Consider the following 22,457-nt stretch of genomic DNA (forward strand, 5'->3'; position numbering starts at 1 on the left):
ATAAAATGTGTACTCTTGTCTTCTAATGATATATAAACAGCTGAACTGCTGCTATAAATAGAATTAAATGGAATTTACAGCATATTTAGCAGCACATTTGCAGGAATCTAGTCAATGAAATGATCTATTTTATTCAAATAATACATTTAAATAATACATTGTTAGGTGTTTTTTTCTTTGAGCATTATGTATTATCTAAATTTAATTTTCTGTAAATATAATAATTTGCAATTATTTAGATTTATAAGGAAAAATAACAATATTTAATTAAGAGCACTGTATAGATAATCAGGTGACAGAGTAAATGTTTTAAACCTAGGCAGCTTCTCCAAATGCACAGTTTGAGCCTTGTAAATAACAACCCAATTTGCAATTTATTATATATTTTAACTCAAATTGAAAGTCAAATTTAGTTGCAGTTGTGCTGGGAAATTAATCTTTAAAGATGAAGACAAATTAAAAGAGCACTACAGCCATGATTTGCCAAGATGCAGTAGCTATGAGTGACTAATTTACCAGTCATTATTAGAACACAAACACCAATTTAACAAGCATTTAGGAGTAAAACCTGTTTGTGAGAGTGAGTGAAAGTGGACAAGACGGAAGCGAAACAAGGTAGCTGGTTGCGTTGACAAACGACATGCCGAAACAGATGTTCCTGCAGGTGGACATGAAGATCAATAGGCGGTGGAGAGCAGCTAGATAGTTACCTGAGCTGCTGGAACTTGTAGCAGATGTTAAACAGACTGATGCCCTGGAAGGCTGATCAATGGACAGGAGGCAGATGGAGGAGAACATGGAGGAGTGCTGCGAGGCGCTGTGAGCAGAGAGAAACATAAAATAATGGGAGTCACATTTGATATGCAGATGGGCGCCTGTCTACAACATTAACCCATCAACACAAAAATAATGGGCTTCAACTTTGGGGAAACTTCAGGCAAAACTCTGCTCCCTTCATCCGCTTCTGTGTCATGCTAATTACTGATGAATTTACCTCGTCAAAGTGAAGATCCTGTAAGGCTGATTATTTGTCCTGGATCATAATTCTACACAGGTAGGTTAGGGCAGCGTGGTGACCATTATCAGGTGTGAGAAACATGAGATTCAGCAGTTTTTCTGGGCTAAAAACTTCCTAATTAGCAATGGTAAGAGTTAGTGTCAGGCTGTGATCTAACAGACTATCACCTTTACCTCCCATTAGTGAATTAAACACACAGTGAAAATCCCAGTGAAAGTATCTCTTGGCCCTCACGACTGGGTATCATGAGAGCAGCATCAATCTTATTTTACAAGCACGTATGACAAAAAAGGCTTATTTGCAATGTTAGTGGAAAATATTTTTAACAAATACAAATAACCAAGAAATATAATTCACAATACTCATGTGACAGCTTGAACATATCACGTAAATTACATTTAGTGCATGTTTATCAAGCAGTGGAAAATTATTTTCCCTCAAATTTAATCAAATTCAGAATCAAGCTTGCAGGCAGGTGCATCGTCTGTCTCGGCTCTTTCCCCAAATGCTGCACACCAGCATGAGCGCACACACACACACACACATGCTGACTGTACACACGTAAGCTCGCTCGCACGCACACACACACACACACACGCCCACAGATCTTCTGACATCCAGCGTCCCAGTGGCCTTGCTGTCCGAGAAGCAACTTGAACTAGGCGATAACCTGATAGACTTTATCTTGTCTTCCCTGCGTCTCAGTGAAGCCTGAAGAAGACACTTCAACTGCACAGCATCCCCCCAGAGTCCTAACCTTCCCCTCATCTCTCCTCGCCGGCATCGGTGCCTGAGAGCTGTCAGCGGCCTGTTGCTTATTGATGTTTCTGCATGTTTTATGTCTTTCTGAGATATGACGGCCCTGACACAGTGCTGATTTCAATCAGCTTGCCACATACCGCAGAGAGTGACAGCTGGGGAAAGTAAGAAGGACAAAAAAAAAAAAAAAAAAAAAAGGAAAGGGAAGAAAGAATTGGTGGGGATGTCATTGGCTCAGATCAGCTGCGGCCTTGTCTCTGACCGGGGATTCTCCTCCCTTCTAATGAAAATGTTTCATTCACATCTCACATCTCATGCCTCCCTCGCTGATGAATTCAATAGAAGAAAAAAGAGAAACGAATGGCGAGGGAAAGAAATTCAGCTTTTGTCAGATTGGGGAGGCAAGAAGAGAGGATGACCCCTGAGCCAAAGGTTTTGACACTGCATCAATCCCTTTAGGGGTGAGGCCTGCTGGACCAGCTCTGGCTGAAGATTACTTCAGCACATCTGAGGGATGGCTGCTCTATCTATTTCACACATTCTATGCAGAGGAGAGCCTTGTATGCTTTGGATCCTGAGCTGCCCAGTAAATTAGGTCTGAGATCATTCCATGGAATGAAGGGAGCTATCCAGGGCAATTCAACCCCAAACCATTGACAGAGAGCTTACCGAATCCCTGAAAAAAAAAAAAAAAAAAAAAAAAAGGGGGAGACACATCTAGTCCCTCTTTCTCTTTATGATACCAACTAGAATGTACCGTGGGTAATCCCAATAAGGCTCTTTACTTGCAAATTCAAGTATATGCACACATGTACCGATAAGACGCTCCCACGCAGCTTTCTCACATACGTGTTATTGACAAGCTCATCACATCTATTCAGCTCTCTGTGCTTTTGTCCCGATCAGAAGTAATATCTTTGACTTGTTAGGTGGTGCGGTGCTAAATATGATGTGGTAATAATTGTAAATTCTCATTAACATTTCAGACTGCCGGGGGGGTGTCAGAAACCCTCAGGGTCGTTCAGACTGGGCTGTTTTGTAAGGCTATGCTGCCCAGATCAATGTAGAATTTAAAGAAGCTACTGAAATATATATGCTACATTCTTTCTTGGTGGTTGAATTATTCCACATGTTCACTAACTGCACAGTATACGTGTTTAATATAGAGGCTTTGTTTTGCTTTCCTCTGTTTTCTACGGCGTTATCTCCGTCTTTAACTGAATCTAAACTGGACTTTCAAGAAGAAAAAAAAAATCTCTGAGATCTCATCGTCTTTTCAAACTTGTGTTTGTCTGAATCTGATAAAGCGCAATTTATTCACTTGTGTTTTCACTGAGAGATATCAAATTAATAGCTCTAGTCGGAGGTACTTTACTTTGAGTGCACAGTCATATTTCACATTCAGTTTTTTTTTTTTTTTCTAGAACACAATTACTGCGGCCATAATGAGATTCAAAACAAAGACTAAATTAGCTGTCATTAAATTATTTCAATTTCCTTACCCTAATAGAAGATTGTGACAGGTGTCATAGTTGCCGTTATGTTTGGCTTCGCAACATGTTATAATGGATAATTGATCCATCAAAAAACATCAAGCCAAGGCAATAACTGGCTCGAGACTAGCGTACTGAACATGCAGAAAATCGAATTTAACCCCATGTTGACTAAGACACTCCCTTGCTCTGTCGATCAAGCATGTCTCTCCTTGACAGCTCTGTTCGCATGTTGTTAAATAATCTAAAGGGAGAAAAGAAACATGAAAGAAAAAGCAGTCTCAGAGGAACTGTCACAGAGAAAGGAAAATGCCATGGGGGGCGAGGAATGCCTTCAGTCGCGCAGCTTTTCACATTTTAATTTCAGTCTGCGGGACTGACTCATGGTAGCGCCTGAGTGAGTGGGTCCTGGGAGTCAGGGCTCGCGCTGACCCCTGAGCATAGACAAGCCCAGAGAGATGTCAGCTGAGAGCTCCTGAGGATCACCAGGCTGCCAAGCGCTTTGAAAGCTGCTGCCAATTCAGCCTAAGTTTCAGCTGAATGGTCGCCACAGAGAAGGGGAGCGACAGCAATAAAAACAGGTTGCAAAAGGAAGAGAATTTGCTTTCAAAATGTATTTGGCCTCTGACCTTGCATCCAACCCCGTGGCCTCTGTCTTTGAAGCTGAGCATATTTTTTGAGAGACACTGAAAGAGGGGAGGGTTTTAGGGGTGGACTTGGGGCCTGTCAGTATAAACATATTAATAATCTGACAGCTTCATCTGCTTTTGAGGGCTAGACTTGACAGCTTCACAATGCCCTGCGCTGTAGTCCTTCTCGTACATGTCTAGCTTTCCTGTCTGAACAACACAGAGAGTTTATTAAGACATCACACTCCTGTGAAGTATTGATTTTACACCAGTCTCTGTCACTTACTGTATTAGCCCAAGCAGGAGCTCCAAAATACACTCTGACAGCTGCATGTAACCTGCTGAATATGTTTGAGAGAACTGCTCAGTTCAGGTAAATTCGCTTTTTATTTTGTTGTACGTCTTTAATCTAATATCGCCTGACCAAGTAGCGTGATCAAACATAAACACACATCAGGAAAATGCTTTGATTTTTTTTTTTTTTTTTTTTTCTAGAACAGAAATTCAATTTTTTTATTTTTTATTTTTTGACAGTGACAAATAAAGGAGAGACGCATTAGAGAGGAGATTGTTGCAATTAAGTTTCTGCAGCTCAGGAAAAGGAGCAAAACGCTATCTCGAACAAAGGAGGGGGATGTGCATCTGCCTGTGGAAATGCGCCCCGCCTCTCAGACAGCGGGTCTGTCCGTGGAGAGACAGAGGGAGAGAGGGGTCAGAGGGAGCACAGGTAATTGAGGTGTCCCCTCCCCTCCCTTTTTTTCCAGGGCTTCTCACCCCATCCTTTCACCCCCCCCCACCCTTTCCACACAGCGGGCACAATTACGCTCCCCATCACCCCACCAGCTGGCCCCCGTGATCCCACACTTCTTACTAAACGCGACTCCATCGGCCCTTTCCCTCTTAACCTCTCAGCACCCGCTCTGGGGGAATGGTGAGGCTGCACACAAAACTGGGAAAAAAGAACTCAGACACTTCTACTACTTTAAAAAAAAAAAAAAAAAGTTAAGTTGAATGCAGGTTGTGTATTGAGAATTAAGCCGTGTTTATGGCAGGTGTGCTGAGGCTTCTCTGAGTGGGTGCCTACAGCAGCTCTGAAAAACGACTATTGAATTTAGGCTGCGGATTAGTTATACGAAAATATTGTCAAACGAGGTAACAAGACACTGCCAATGTTGTGATAATTAATTTTACAGCTTAAATTGAAGAAAATCTGACACATTTGGATAGATTTGAAGAAAATTGATAGATTCTACGTTCAGTCTAGTCTGCTAACAATTTAAATCAAACTGTAATAGCTATCAACATGTATGTTAATTGAGTGGCTCGAAATAGATTTCAACACCCGAGCGTCAGTCTGATCACATTTCTCGAACACGCTCCGAGTGTCTCTTGATAGACAGTGTTTTCACTCCATCCCTTCACATTAATGAGTGGGAAGGCTCTCCTGTGCATTATTACCTGAAATAATACCATATGGTAAAATGTAAACAACATCTGCATATTCATGTCATAACTTCATCTGTTTAATTAGTTCCAGCAAAGCAGTTTACCCTCTGAGGCCCTCCCTGTCAGAGCAGTGATGGTAGAGCCGTGCCCTGCTGTCGGTCCTGACAGTCCTCCATTGTTCAGTTGACGCTCCTGCCCTGTCTGTTTAATGCCAGGTGCATCTTTACAGGCCACGGATCAGGTGAAGTGAGTTAGGGAGCTTCCTTCACACTGATGCCAAACCTGACACATCCCTCTTTAGCAAGGAGACCTACCAATTATTTGAGGATATTCTGTTATGTGTAAACACGGCTTGGTTAAGAGGCAAACTTTTGCCAAATGACACCATCTCTGACACGCATCAGCCGCCGCAAGCACACAGCTATCAATACGTGTGGTGAGATGCATCTATTTTCTCTCTACACTGTCAGAAAGAATGTGACGCACAGGTCAGGCCAGTCACATGTGGAAAATAATACCAGATACTGTTTATTTTTTTCCATTTAAATGCAGGCCAAGATTAGACCCGTTCGACTCAACAGACTCTTGCCATGAAATATAATTCATAGAAACATACGCTTCTTCGATAGGTGGTCTTTGATATGTAACACCGTTTCACAATATTTCTATGCATGTTTCATTTGGCAGTCACTCTTTCTGTATATGATGAAAACAATGCTAGCAGTGCCAGATAATTCACAATATTTTTAAATGCTGGTTTTCTTTTTCTTTTTTTTTTCCTTTTTCTTTCTTTCTTTTTTTTTGGAGAGGGGGACACGTGATGAAAAGTCCTACAAACAAAGAAACAATAAAGAAAAACAGGGCGATGTGGTATGAGAAGCTTGAGTGGGCATTCTCTAATTAAATTCTCCTTCATCAGGCACTCGTTTGTGCACAGGCATTAATACTTTTGACCCCATGTAGCCTGAACACTAACATGCCTGAGGAAGGAAAAAGAGGAGGGAAATGAAAGAGAAAAACATGAAGGAATATCTTATTAGGGGAGTCAGGCATGTTTTGGCCCTCGTTTCTTGATGGCTGCTCTTGGTGTCGCGACCTACTGGCGTCTAGCTAATACGACAGTGTACGCCATGCCATTGTTCTCAATCAATAACTAATTATCAAAGTACTGGCTCCGACTTGTATTGTCCTTTTTGCTTGGAGCCCCTTGTTGTGGACTGAAAGACAGAAAGGGGGAAGAAAGGGGAAAGGAGGGTGGCTTTTGGCTGCACAGTGATGCTGCCGCCACAACATCCTCGCAAGCCTTTCAAGATACACTGTGCCGTCAGTTTGAATTAGCATCCCCTACTAATTGATATGAATTAGAACAGAAGAATTATTGTTGCTGCTGAATGTCATAACGATATCCTCAAAGTAATCATGGGAGACAAAAAGAGAACAGCACAAAACACACAAGCAGACCAAATAAGAAAAGACAAATTAAGCCGACTCCTGCTAGGGACTTTGCAAACGAGGCTTTAGACAATGGGCAAAGAAAATTAGACTGCTACCAATCTGTACGTTTCATTATTTCAATCTTGTTTGCAAGTATGAACCACAATTTTAACAAAACAGAAAGCGTTCCATTTCCAGAAAAAGTTGTGTATTATTGGGGAGCCATATCTTAACCATCAAGAGGTTCAAATGCAGCACTCTAATCACTGATACAATGTCCTTTTATCACCTTGTCATTGTGAGTTGGTTTTTACAAATGAGTTGACTGAAATAGAGGAACCCAGTAATTCGCAGTTGGCAACACAGGGTGGATTGTGTGCTGGTGCCTGCCTGTCTCTGTGATTCCTAATGGAGTGGCAAGTCCTGTCATCCCACGTGGCAGCACAGTTCACTTCTCCGCAGTCCTGTTGGTGCCACTGGCACCAGGACTGTGGGCCAAAGCCCCAAGGAGCCCAGGGGGTGGCTGGTGCCCCAGTGGCAGGCAGGGGTCAGCCTAGTAGAAGTGCTGCCCTCAGGACAGTGAGTCTAATCCCACAGCGAGAGCATGGCAGCTGGAGCGGCCCATCCGTTCAGCCCGTGTAATGATATCACTTGCACTGGATCTGATGTCTGACCTCATTACCAGAGTTTAATTGCGTTGCTAACAGAGTTTCAGTTCTTCTTTTCTCTGGCCTCTTTCTGTTTTTGACAGCTCTCCAAAAGAATTTCTCTGGTGCTCGCAAAAATTAATTTTCTATACATGTTGACCTGTTTACCTTGTAGTCATTCAAATTAAAATGCATGATGTTCTATAGAGTCGTGGCTAAACAGGTAAAATATGTTTTTTTCTTTCAATTTTAATCAGCTAAATATAGTCGAATGAAATCGACAAAAAATATTAATTTATCTATACATTTTGTCACAGCTCAAAACTATACTCCACACTCATCAAACTGTATATATTATCCATAAATTGCCACTTCAAAGTGGAAACAACACACAAAAATAAAAACATTGTTTTTAAAAAAAAAAAAAAAAAAAAAAAGAAAGAAAAAAAAGTAAATGACAGGTGGTATTGATGAGGGAATAATTTGAAATAGAAAGGAGAGTATTAAATCAGCAGTTCATTAACACCTTTTAAATATACCTGGTCCTTATCACCTTGCATTTATTACAGATGAGTGTGAAAAAGCTTCACTACATATGTAAATGACAATGATGTTGTTCACACTTTAAATTAGGTAATGATTTTTTTTTAATTCATTGTGTGGTTAGTGACAATTTTATCTCTCTGATTTTTATATTAAGGTTTTCACTCATCAGATTTATGTAAAGCTCCATGTTCTGGATAATTACAGAGGACTGGGCATTATGTCTCAGGGGAAATATTTCTATTTCTATTTGTGCAGGCTGTTTTGAAGCTTCGAATCCAGAAAAGCCGACCCCTGCCACAACTTGTTGTGAGCCGTGCGACCTGAGAGCCAGCCATAACCTGCCCTCCACCGTGAAGGAAATAACTCCCTTTCATGCCAGGATACCACATGAAATATGAATAATGAAAACAGAGTTGTGGTGTAAATAGGAAGCATGACTGGGGCTTGGTGCTGCAGACAGCAGCTCTGTTGCCTCGCTATCACCAGCTCTCTCCCTCCCACACAGCTCAAGAGGTAGTGTCATCTTAGTTTCCTACTCGGCGCCCAAGCTACAGCCCTCCATAACCTGCACACCCTTAGGAAGCTACCACCAGGTCGCGGGGTACGGGCCACCACTGTTAATGGGGTTGCTCTTTGAAAACACAAGTAAACAGGGCACTCCATTGTGTATTAAGTGCAGTGAAACTTTGAGTAAAAGTATCATGGCGGGTAAAGGTTACAGGCAGAAGGTATTTGAGAGTGTGTGTCTGTGTGTGCAAACAGCGGTCTGTGGACAGGTGCTGTGCTGTATTGAAAATGCCTCATTACCACCCTTCCCGTTTTCTCGGGCTCATATAGTGTTGCAATGTGCCCTTGAAAACAGACCCCAATTAATTCTTTGCATTGTGCATGTGGATAGATTTTCCAATATTCTCATCATGAAAGAGCAATTATAATTCCATGATTCATATGCACACTCCATTTGAAGCAGCTATCCTCACCCATTGTCAGTTGTCAGAGTAGAGGATAAACCATGAAAAGGCCTAATCCTGCTATGGGCAGCAAGCTTTAATGAGCAGACTGTCTCAGGCGGAGCCATGTGATACCCTGGCTGGGGCCAGACCAGTGCAACGTGGAGGTCAGCCCCTAATGGAGGGCTCCATGGCTTCCCCTCTGGAGAAGGGCGGAGCCCACTTACGTTGACCTGTTAAGTCAAGTTGCTCTCCTCTGACCCTCCAAAAGATGCCTGTATGTGGGAGATTGTCAGGAAAGCTACAGCACAAACAGCAATGGTGCCTGCAGGCAATGAGGCTCGCTAGAAATGAAAGGTGGTGGAGGGGGGGACGCCAGCTCAGAACAAGAGACTGGAGCCTGTGAAAGATGTAAATTCAAAGCAAAAGCAGCAGAACTTTAACCTATGGGCTATTATGCAGCAAGTGAAACAGTGCTGCCGCTTGGAATTAGGGGACAATAGGGAGTTCAGGCCAGGGGCATTTAACCAATGGACATCTAGTGTATCAGATCCCAATCTTAATGACATCAGTGACCGAAGCTTTGCAGAAACTCTGATCTCTGGTGGCATAAAGAAAGGGTCGCGGCCAGAGGGGATTAGTAAAATATATGGAAAAAAAGGAAAATATGAAAAAAGAAAGGATAATGAAAAGAGGTTATGAGAAACCAGGGTGAATATTATTGCTGGACTTCACTGAGATGCAGAGGGGAGGAAAAAGCTGTGCAAATAGTCATGGGATTGCAAAGTCAATAATACGTGCAATCTTCACAGACAGAAAGCTATAATCAACAAAAATCCATATTGAGGGTGAATGCCAGAGTTTTTCAAAATGTCAGTGGAGTGTGTTTGCAGAAGGGCAGGAATGACAGATGAAGAGCAGGGAGGTGAGTGGCAGGGACATGAGGACAGGCGGACTATGTGCTGATGAGGTCCTGGACACAGAGACCAGGCAAAGTGCAGCGACGGGCCAGGAGAGCACTCTGCCTCAGCCTGCTCCCTACAGAAAAGCCAAGAGGAGTCAGCAGTGCTACCGCAATCTAATGGGAAGCGTCCACTTAAAATTCATAGGTTAACAAGACAGTAGGCAGCCTGGATTGCAAAATGGTAGCACGAGTGAATTGTGGAGACACTTTGAAAAGACAATTTTAGCAATGATAAAAATACTTTTTCCTTCCTGCTACAGTCCTATAAAATACAATGCTTTGCACTAACGGGCAGAACAGAGCAACTGAAAACCGGGTGATTGTGGAGGAAGTGCAGTTTTTGTGAATACAAGCACTTAAGTTGAGTCATTTTAGGGATATAGATATTTTCCAATGCAGTGAAATGGAGGGACCATTTTTTTTCCTTTTCGATTTCTGTCTCGTAAATCCTTTCAAACGCAATTCCTATTCTTCTTTTGAGGTCTTTTAAGTCATTATAAATGTTTTCTCTCTCCCTCTCTGTCTGTCTCTCTCTCTCTCCTTTTCCTTAGCTTTAGTCTTCTTGAATAAAATAAGTGCAGATTTGCTGGAAATCAGTGGCTTTTGTGTGTGGCTGCAGGAGCATGGTGAAATGTTTGGACACTAATACCCATTCATTTCGGTAGCGCCATAAATAAAAGCTGCCAGCTATGCGGCTGCCGTGAAGTGGTATTCTTTGGTGCCCAGCAGGATGTCCTGTTCACATTAGCGCAGCAGGGAAAACTGGCCGGAACAGCCAGACAACTAAATCAAGACATTGTCAACTTCTGACAAAATTGCTATGGGGGGGAGAACCAGTTTTAAGAGGGGTTGTGCATGTCTGGTTGTGTGCATGTTGCAGTGTGTATGTGTCTGTGTGTGCTTGTAAGACACAGAGAAACCGAGAGGGAGAGCAAGAGAATGAGAGAACAAGAGAGGCGTGGGGATATATCTTAGATATATCTTTTCAAAATGTATTATATTCAGAAAAATAATTCCTAACAGAGCAACACCATGGGGCTGACATGAATGAGGAAGTGTTGCTAGAACGGAGATGACAGTGCTTAAATCAAGCAATAAAACCTACGCCTCCACAAACACTCATCTCCTGTTGTGTTTTTTCCTCAATCCATGCCAAAATGCTTCTAAGGATCAATTTTCCAATATGCACCAATGTTGTGCAAGCTTTAAAATGTTGATATGATAGAAAAACACCTGCAATGTGTTCTGAGTTTGTCATCGTGCCTGAATCCAGCCACTGGATTTGACTTGCTTACAGATGACAGGGCTGTGGCCTGCAGCATCGTGAGTCACCTCATAAATAACTGAACATAAGTCTCCTGTCTGTACATATAAACTTTACTAATCCCCCCCCCCCCCCCCAAAAAAAAAAAAAAAAAAAAAAGATCAGAGGTAAATCTTGGAGCATGTGTGCTAAACCTACACCAGGTTAGGGCAAACAGCACACATGTAACAGAATGTCATAAAGCATACTCCTTTAAACACAGTCCCAGCCCTGGGCTAGATTTGCAGGTGGTCGATTGCCTGGTCTTCACAGAGGTTAGCTCTTAGGGAGTGCTAAAAGCTGCAGGTCTGAAAGGGAGTCCTATCATCAGAGGAGGCCTTAGTGCCAACAAGACCCAGATAATGACAACTCTGACCTCAGTTAAGTACATAACACAGCAAGAGCTCTTGGATGTGCTGCCCAGGACAATGTACGGGGAGAAGGGAAATGCTGCGCCAGGGCCACAGCTGGGACATACCATGCCAGTGGGCTTGTCATTTTGATTAGGGGTAAGTAAGCCTTTTAACTTAGTTAGATTGAAAAGAAAAAAGACAGGGTGGAGTTTCTATTCATATCTTTTGCCTTATAAAGCCTACTTGACAACACAGTGGTTCAACACTTCCCTACAATGGGGAAATGAACCATTGCGGTGCATGTCAGAGGCCTAATGTGTACTGCAGATTATACGTGGAGGGAAAGAATGAAATGAGGTTTGGCAGTGCCACCGTGAGGTTGTGGCTGGATTTCGTGTATCTCGAGGCATCCTGGAGCCCGTCCAGATGGCCCCGCTTTTGGAGTTCTGTGAACTGGAGATGAGAGGAGTGCTCCCTCTTTCTGCAGGCTCTAAGTTGGAGTCTTTGCTGTGGGGTTCAGTGGACCATGAGAAAACACCAGTGAATCCGCCACCATCATCCCTCCTGGGACAAAGCTGGCTGGTCACTTCTGAAGCTCCAGTGACCCAAGGCTTGAACCCTGCTGCTCTCCATTCCCTGCCCTACGCAGCCACTGGGAATCTATGACCTCAAGTTCATCAGGAATCACACACTTGCAGGGCAGCTTCAAAAGCAATGGCTGGCTCTGCCGTGTTTTTAAACTGTGCTGTGGCCTCCACTGGCTCTGCTCAAATTAACAAAATATTGACAAGTGCACTATCCCCATTTAGGAATTATGTATTTTCAGGGAAGCGAAGACATATCATGGAAACAAAGCTCTGTTTTTCAAAAATATTTGAGTCTCCATATCAAAAACATATCATGGAAATATGAAAATTATGATTTTGTAATAGCTTTCTTGCTGCATCCAAGCCCAGATGGCTCTTAATTGGTTGGCAAAGGGAGCAAGAGGTCTTTTTTTGAGGCGTGAGTGTGTGATTGTTGCTGCTGAATTGCTGCTGTGAAAGGCTGGCTGCGTGATGTGGAAATGGAACAGTGTGAGAACAGGTCACACAATGGAGCCACCAGCCTTGCACGCGGGGGGATGTTGGGGGTGAGTGGTGCGTGTCTGTTGGGGGGTGGGGGGACAAATGTGACAGCTTAAGACAGAAAAGTGGAGACATGTAAGGGAAGGTAGACATAGAGAGAAGTGAGAGTCATTAAGACTTGTTTGTCCAGTGACAATTCTCATGTCTTTATATTCAACACTATACCTAAGAAAAGGTGCATGAACTAAACCCACAATTTCTTATCATTTCCCTGGAAATTCACTGTAACTGACACCCAATCCTGACAGAGTAGAGTATATATCAACAATAATACTAGTAGTTTTTGTGCTATCTTTAAAAATAAATGTCCAATTACCATCAATACCATTATTACCACTTAGTGTCCATCATTGCCCACAAAGACATAATCTGTATTAAACATAAAATGTTTCACAACAAATTATTACTATTAGGGGTGAAATTGCATACATATTAATCACAAACCATTTGGTACAGGAAGTTTTTTAAGTAAGTGACTTTTTCTGGTTTGGTCCAACCTGTCAACCAAATAATTACAGCACTATTAGTGTAAGACATAAACAATAATTATCTACAACTTGGAACATGTAGAACATCAATATATAAAAGTTCCAACCTGAACAGTTTGGCAGTGTGCCAGATGTTGACAGCGACGCTAATCAGGTTAGTTTACAGTATTAGCTTACAGGTTAATGTAGCTAGCATCACATGGTGAATGCAAGTGAGAATGCAGAGCTCGAAAAAGCTCCCATGTCATTAAAATCCTCTTTTTAAGAAGATTCCCAGTAATTTCTAACAATACCAGACAAGAGATTGTGGATTAGAGAAAAAACTGTGAGGGAACTAACAAGATGCTGACCTCAAAAATGTACATAGTGAATCATTTTTGCATGTTGTTATAATTGAATTTCCAGGGATGGAAGTAACAAATTACATTTACTCTCATTTCTGGAACACGGTCAAAAGTTACACACTTGTACTTTCTTAGAATCTTTAAAAAAAAAACCCAAAATGGACTTTATATATTCATAATTATGTTTTCATTAGTGTATAATCACATGAAAGTTGTTGAGTTTTCATTATTTTAGAACGAGCTATTTATATCTGCAGAGGGAGAGTGGTCCTCTTCCAAAGAGTCTGCCATGTTTCAACAGTAGCCCACAAAGGACAAACCACACACTGATTCTAGACAGCACCTTTTGCTTTTTCCTACACACTAGACTTTTAAGTATTCTACTTAGCTACATTTCAAGTTGTAATCGTTACAGTGTACGAACAAAAGTTGCATGAAAAAGCCACGATAAACTGCGTGAATGGGACAAATGAAATGTGTTAAGCTGCAGCAGAAGAGCAGCAGCTGATGTGTCTGCAGCCTCCAGCGAGCTCCATGTCCAGAGAGGTGACACTGGAAAGCATACGTGCTCAATGTGAACAATTACTGTCAGGGGTGTGAGGGGTCCGTTCACACCTGGGGTGGGCCAAACAGTTTATGAACAGTACTAACAAATCCACAACAAAGCAATACAATTAAGTGTGACGTCATTATGGGTTAGGGCTATGGTTAGTACTGTATTTCAGCATAGGAAAAATAAAATAAAATACAAATTTCCATGTACCTTAATTGCTGATCTAATGCACCTCCTGGCGAGCAAGTGACCTGTATCCAACACCCCCACAATGTTGTGTGACCAAGAAGTTACCCGCTAGTTAGTGAACTACTGTTCTGAAGCCTCCAGTTTGCCATTACCGCCATTTTTTGGAGTTAGAAGTGACCATATTTGAACAACAACATTGCTATGCCTCTATTCTGATTGGATCTGACTGACAACCTGAGGACACAGCGTGATAGTGACATGTCAATCACAAGGTAGCCACCCCCTGAAGCATACCCTGCTTTATCGTCTATTTTACTCTAAATGGAACCATAATTTACAAAATGAGTATCATGCTGGACTGGAGAGGACTTGAAACTAGTGACTGAGACCATAAACTTGTCAGGAAACTTTACTGAGGTAATGAATCAAGTGAGAATTAGGACCATTTTCTTGTAAGCGAACATACAATCGGACTACTTTCTCCGGCTGGTGGAGTCGCTGGCCTGCTGGCCATTAGAAATAATGCAGGTCTAAAGCACTTACGCATTGGCTTCTCTTTTCAGACACGGGAGCTGTAAGTCTATGGTTTGGCTAAATGCTAAACTGATGATGGTGGCTCCTCCAGCAGTGGCTTCCACGTTCACTTTGGAACTTTTACCTTCAATGAGGTGTGCGAGCGCTCATTCAGCTCAAAATGTATGAAAATGCTGAATGAGAAACTGAACCGGGGGCAGACTGTGGAGGACTGTGCCATGCACAAGGCTCAGAACACAGGGTCAGACTGGCGAGTACAACAACAAACTCGCTGATGGATGTGCTCTCCAGAAAATGTCAACAACTACTGCGTTGCCTAGCAACCTCGCGTTGTGTACAAACTGTGCAGCTCCCTTTTTACTCTAATATGTGTGTTTGTAGGCTGCAGCCATTACGGGGTTTGCATTATCTGCACATCTCTGCGTAGTTAGTGATGTTTTACTCTATTGTTGATTCTACAAGAAATATTTCATTTATGTTAAATTATGTTATATTATGTTTGATGCATCTTTTTATTTAGTTGGGAGCAGTTGTGAATTTGTAAGTGATAATCCTCTCTATGCAAAGGCCGTTAACAGAGGAATTTAAATTAAGGAATTTATTCTTGGGTTACACATAAGGACACAGTGGCATGATATTGTTCCACTAGTGTATACCTTGACATTTAATGCACTTAATGTTGTAGCCTAAAGCTGTTTAACTGTTCTATCATATTACATTATGCTCATTATATAACATTTTATTAGCAGTTTAAAATTAAAAATGTAACACAACAAAGTTTACAGTAACTGATCTAGTTTTACCCTCTAAGTAATTTTACTTTTACTTGGGGGAAATATTCTAGTACTCTTTCCATCCCTGTGTATTCTATACAGTAAACTCAAAGACCTTATTTCAACATACTGCTGCCTTCCACACCTGCATTATTACACATGTACCTTGTGGGTAAAATACATTTAACTGAGCGGTCTTTGCTTAATAAAACACTGCTAGGTCTTCAGGCTCTGAGATGAGAGCTATAACCAGGAAAGATGAAGACCTAACACTTGTGCAACACTCTCAAACAGGATGTCTTCATGAGCAAGGGGCAAAATTAAGCTGTGTCAAAATGGCAGGCCATGGGAGAGGTTGCGGTAGACATCAAATCAACAGCAGTCGAATACAGGATCCCATTACCAATGACACTATATGGGTGCCCCCGGCCAAAAGTCCCCTGCACTGCAGAAGTTAAGGTGTTGCTTGATTCATTAGTGCATGTGTCTGAGCCGAGGTGATGGCTCCCTCATTGTCCTGAGAGGGGTGAAAACTGGAATGTCTTTTCTTCCTGTCAACACTATGTCACTTTAATTTCTTTTTCTGACGCCCAGTCTTGACACCTGGAAAGGTTTGACCGAGCATGGTAGCAAGGGATCATAGGAGAGTCCTATTTAAAGGGAGTGGTTGACACTGTTGACATTTCACTCTCCTTCTTCCTTGCAGCCTCACCTTTTCTTGTAAGAATAGAAAAATGCATCGCATTAAAGAGAGATAAGTTATTCATTGTTTGAAAGACCAGATAATGATCAGTCATAACTCAGATGTTCTCTAAAAATTTGGCCAGACACTGACACTATCATCTGCATGTTTGAAAGTGATCACAGATGGCCAGGGGAGGGATTCCAGATATTAAAATATCTTGCAAAAATTTAAATTAAAGATGCAATCTCACTTGCAGTATTATTAACACAACCCAGAAGCAGACTTATTCAGGCAACTTCATTGATGAAAATATACTGAATTAAAACTAAACAAAATCATCAAAAGAATGATTGCAATGCACATTATTGTCGAGGATTTGTGTTGAAGTATTTACAGTATGAAGTCACCCATAATACACTGTTAGAATATAATAGCTGTCAATGGATGCACAGTGCTAATAATGTAATGTGCCCCTCCCTAAGGGAGCTGATCTCCTCATCTGGGTCACGGTGAGTATTAAAAGGGTTAAGGGTGCACAGTAAATTTATTGTGGGTCTTCCAGCACCAATGGGCCAGAGCACTAATGGATGACCTTGGGGTTTGGCTGTTCCAGACTTGAGGAGATCATGTCTCACCACCTCCCTACCACCAGGATGACCCCAGCCCTCTCTGCCCCTGGCCTCAACCTTTAACTCACTGATCTTTGACCAAATTATTAAGCAGACACCTGCTTTCCGGTGTATGGTCAGAGTGGGGGGGGGGGGGACTCACTCTGGGTACTCTAATTTGATGTAGATGTGTGCTGCGACAGTATCCATCTCGCTAAGGATAAACCCATCTGTTAGGCTTCCCAGCAGTGTGACTCTCACTGATGCCTGCACGTAGTGTAATTATTTTACTGTTTACACAGGTTTAATATAACTTTCTACTTTAATTAGCCTTGTTAATCTATTTTAAATCCAATATATTACATACAATACAAAATAATATATAAATTGTACAAAATATCATTGATTTATAGCCACATTATCACCACACAATGCAGCACATAATTTATAAGGACAGGTCCCAGAGTGAGGGGACAAGTATTTGTGGGAGATAAACTTGGCCCCTACGGCAGTTGACTCCAGTGAAATTATGTCCTGTTTCATGTGATATTTGTACAATGTACCATAACGTTCAGGTACAGTTCTCCAGGGCAGGGATATCCAGTGTGGTAACCTACAGCAGCTACCAGGTTCTGATAACAAGTAAGCAGCTCATGTCAACTCATTTTTCATTTGTGCAATTCACTCTCAGAGCTCATTAATATCATGACAACTTTGATATAGCATTTGTAGATTCAAAAAGGTAAAAAACAAAACACTGATTTTTCTTCCTTTTCAATTATTACCATTTAATTTCTAGAATACTTTTTTCCTCTATAGCTAACAAATTCACACAATCACATATTCATGCCACACAAATGCACTCAATAACCCTGAGAGTCGAGATGGGATGGACAATTTGGCGATTATGTCAACTATAAAATATAGTCCTCCGTCAAGGGCACTAAGGTACAGGGACCAGCCCCAAAGACTGCTGTAGACCTCGGGGACTAGTACGTGTCAACTTGAGGAAAAAAAGGAGAGCGAGAGAGAAAAAAAATGCTGCCATTAAGGTATAGCTTGGAAATGACACTGACCTAGGTCTGCCATCTTGCATTGTCCCACCATCTGCACAAATGTGAACTTTGCCTTTAAATCGTGGCTTCTCAATTAACATGTCCAGCTGGGTGGAGAATTTCGTCAGCTCCCTAATATCATTACTGCCACACCAGACTGTGATATAAATATTAAAAAAGTGCCCAGAGCTCTTTGCTTGCTATGCAAGAGCTTCTGCTTCTTGGGTTATAATGAAGTGAACTCACATAGCAGGCTAACTGTAGGAAGCGTGGTCTTATTAGGGCTCCTGCAGACCGTAAGACAGAAAGGATAAATGTCTTGGGCCAACTTTCTTTGTGAGTTCTTATTCTCTTCTACTTATGTGGGATCTTAGACACAAGGCAGCACCTACATGGCAAAACAACACATTCTCCAATGCTCTATGATGGCAGAGGCTCAAGCCTCTTTGAGATATTCTAGTGGTCTCAGACAAAGAGGGTTTAGAAAGCATCAAGTCTTCTTCCAAAATGCAAGCTGTGTGGTCTTTGTGATAGCCCCATTACAGCATGAAGGACTCTTACTTTAGGCTGTATGTCTGTGTATGTCTGTCTGTGTTTGCTTGTATGGATAACTGTACTTTCCAGGAAAAGAGATCTTAAGAAGAAGTCTTTGAATGTAGGACATTGGCGCTGTAGCGGTTAATCTCCCCCCACGGCTTTACAGACGGCTGTGGATTTAGGAGTTGGCATCATAACTGACCAGTGCTGTTTGATTAGATAACAGGGGATCTACTGCAGGCATCAATGGTCCACCGTGCTGAAATGAAACAGTTTGCTCCCCGCCCATTCTGCTTAGAACACGATGGGGGTGATTCTTCAACAGTCTGATGCCACAAACTGCCAAGCAGCGTCCACCACAGTGATACTACGATCATGGTGATAACTACGGACAGCACCGGCTTGTACCAGATGTTGGGAATTAGCTGTCCCTTCGGCTGTCACGGGTTGTACCCTGCAGCTCTCCTTGAGACTCACTGTGCAGGATTGCAGGTGTTGACACATTGCCAAAAAGGCCATGGAAAGGTACTTAGGAAAGAAAATTGTAACTATACTGTTACACTGCTTTCTGCACTGACCATGTTTTTGGCTTTTAAGACAGTCACAGTGTAGCCAAAGATGCAGACTGGCTCATTATGCTTGGTGAACATGCTGACCAAATGAATACCCTTTTGTCGATGTTTGATAGTAAGAAAAGTTGAGCTCCACATGGAGAAGGACTCTGAGGGGACAGACTGAGGAGCAGGAGGCTCCACATTTGCTGCAAATCTAGCGTATAAACTCTATGGAACCCATTATTTTCTTCCGTTTCTATCGCACAGCAATGTTGCAAATAAACCCCAAACACATAAGATTTCTGTTGTATACTATATGTTCATTGGTCTACTCTGATTGCTGTTGGGAATGAATTTGCTGTTGCAGATTACTCTAAAGCCTCTTTCTTTGGCACAGGATTTCTCTTCAATTTCAGTAGCAGAACAAAAGTGTATCCTTTTAGTCTGATGTGAACTTTAATTCAGAAATTGAAATGTATTTACTGTATCGGAAAACTTTGGTCTGTTGGCTTCTATTTTACTTAGAAACTCTCTGTTTTATGCATCATGCCATTTTGTAATAATTACAATTGTGCTATTTACATTTCATGCAGAAGTGTTACTGTTTACATACTGCAAATGTTGAATGTTTTGACTATTCTGACCAATGTTTAATGGAGGTTCTCTGAAGGCGCGTGTGGTAGCAGCCGTACTGACTGGTTAAGCTCGGCCCTCGCTGTACTGTGGTGGAGGGCCTTTGTCCCCTAAAACGAAATATACTCTGAGTGCATGGGGGTGGATGTCACTTCAGATACAGATGCATTTGGGGTCTGCACGGGGGAAATAATGTGCAACAATGATATCTTTGATCATTACTAGAACTCCCCAACACAGGAACTGTGTCGAGTGTGGTTATCATCAACCCATTTCTATTCCCCCAGCACAAATCATTCCATGGCTCCTTCATCCCATGTGCCAGAACTGGGTTTCAAAAGCAATTTCAGCTGAAAAATAAGGTGCTTTTCTTCAATTTTCAAGCCATTTGTATCAGGGTTAGTGTTGTTTACCTAGCTAGTACACTGGTATTTACATACCTCTTTAAAGAAAAAAAAAAAAAGGCCTGGTATGATTTATGGACTGCAGCAAGAGCGCAATTTTCTATGTCGTACACCTAATCTGAGAGGGTATTGAGAAAGGTCACATTGACCATACAAATACCATGGCCCTTCCACAGAGAGTGGGTGGATATTCATTCTCTTTAAAAAAAAAATGTCAGTTAGGTCTGATTTATGATATGCAGAGCACACCAGCCTCGACAACACCTTTGGTTGCAGCCTTACATCTGAGCTGATGAAATAGAGAATAAGAAAAGAGAATAATTTGTCCTAAACTACAGTCTTTGATAACATCATGGATATACAATGCATCTAGGCAACAATATCGATATTATTCTTATTTTGTCAGCAAATGACGTGCTATAATTACAAAGAACAAAAAAAAAAAAAGACTGAGAACCAGAGAGAGAGATGCTGTCAGGTGTTAGGATCAATGCCATGTTTCAGAGTTGTAACCTTTAGCCTCCCCCTTGACTCCTGTGTGATATGATACCATGAGACTGATAGAGATGGCAAATACATTTTCACGTACTTAGTGAACACGATACTGCTATGAGGCCTTCTTTCTTCCCCTTAATTTCCCAAACACATCTTTCCTTTGTGTGTCTGGCATGAATTTGATCCGCAGGACAGGAAAGAATAAACCATTTTCAGTGCGTCTTATGATTTATTACAATATCATTCATACAAAGACAGCATCCAGCCTTTGATGATGTTTACAGCCTGCACATAGTTAACTATCAATGAAAATCCTTTAGTTCATTACCCATTAAAACCTGACATTGTCAGCGTATGTTCATTAATATTAATATCGACTCCAATGGTATGGCCGTGCGGCAAGGGCGCTTGTATCTGCTGGAGAGAAAAAAGGGGAGAATCGCAGAAAGGTCAGCCAAATCACAGAACTGCTGAAACACTAAGCAAACTAATAAAGGGCATCACAATCAAGATATCATCCTGGGACAAACCAATGAGACGAAATGACAGCACCCAAAACAACTGTGAGGCTGACACAATGCATGCTTCATTTCAGGTGAGTTACATTTCAAGTGGCTACAATTACTTGATCAAAATAGTGACAAAAAGGATAACTTGTGCATAGGTTTGGTTTTTTTTTTTTGTCAGGTTGAACTATCCATATCAAAAAAAGGTTGAGATCAAATGTGGGCTTCTATTGTTTAAGAAACACTGTCTGCATTGGAAGCTACATTTCTGCTTTATATGTGTTTGTAGTTTTACTCTGGTACCAAGACGCGTTGGACTGGGAACAAGTGGATCTATATAATATAAAAAGGAAAAGTATCGAGTGTCGGTTTTAAGATTCGGTTTCATGTTCGGCATTGCACGCTCATTATTTACAGTGTGCTCACTCCGTGCATGGACGGACCAATTTATGGGGAAGCGGAGGATCAAGTTCAGTCTTAATGACAACCCCTCACTGACCTCTCCAGAGAAAACAAATGGAGCCCCAAGGTGATGTTTCAATATCACTAACTACTTGGGTGTCCTAGGGAAAGGAACAGATGTAGCCCTGAGGATGAGGAAGGGGTGAGGTGCAGGTCAAGGTCACCATACGCCAAGGTTAGGGTCAGATAAGCACGGCTGGCTCGGGGTCTTCACATGCCCACAGGCCATAAAAGGGAGGCGTGGACAGAGACTCAAGAGCTATGGATCAAGTGTTATTCCACTGAGGGCCTGAGGGGCGGGTGAGGGCAGGGGCACTGAGGTTCAGCTCTGTCATATGCCTGGGTTATACAGTTGGTCTCACTGCCTGCTTTGGGCTGTTGCTGGGAGAGCACTTACTAAATTACTAATGTGTTTATCAGTGAAGGAAGTGCAAAATGCACGTTTTGTGTGAAACTATGTAATAACTATTCCGCTTGTTATAAAAACTGACGCAGTTACAGGTGAAAATACTTCACACGTGAGGTAAGATTTCTTTAAATAGCCTCAGTTCATAATTAAGGGTGTGAGTAGGATTTGAAAAGAAAAGAAAAGAAAAGTCTGATGCCATTTCTGCTCGACTTACAATGCAAATTCATACGTATATATACAAAGCTACAGCCACAAGAAATGATCTCTAATTGGAAAAATCTAAATGAATTACTTCAGGTTATTTGTTAAGACTATGAAATGTCAGACTATGCCATTAGTTGCAGTGGGAGATCCCATGGTATTTGGAGAGGAATAAATTGGCTCTAGCACATTTATTTTGACTTAATTAATAAGATAACCTAAGTGATTTATTTGATTCCCCAGACTGTATGGCACAATAATAACCTACAGTATGAGGTAAATTTGCTAAATGTGTTCAACTAGAGGAGGACAACAGGAACAGAGTGAGACTGCAATTACTGTCATATTCATGGGGAGG

General features: G+C 41.7%; 1 long non-coding RNA gene across 1 annotated transcript in view; it reads right to left on the minus strand.

Annotated features, from left to right (window-relative positions):
- Positions 1 to 778: 778 nt before the first annotated feature.
- Positions 779 to 22,457, minus strand: part of LOC143322628 (uncharacterized) — a 66,620-nt gene continuing 44,941 nt past the window's right edge. The window contains exon 4 of the long non-coding RNA XR_013077315.1: positions 779 to 817. This is a non-coding gene — a long non-coding RNA (uncharacterized LOC143322628). The remainder of the gene's footprint in view (positions 818 to 22,457) is intronic.

This window comes from Chaetodon auriga, chromosome 6, assembly GCF_051107435.1.
Source record: "Chaetodon auriga isolate fChaAug3 chromosome 6, fChaAug3.hap1, whole genome shotgun sequence".
In the NCBI taxonomy this organism is placed as follows: Eukaryota; Metazoa; Chordata; class Actinopteri; order Chaetodontiformes; family Chaetodontidae; genus Chaetodon; species Chaetodon auriga.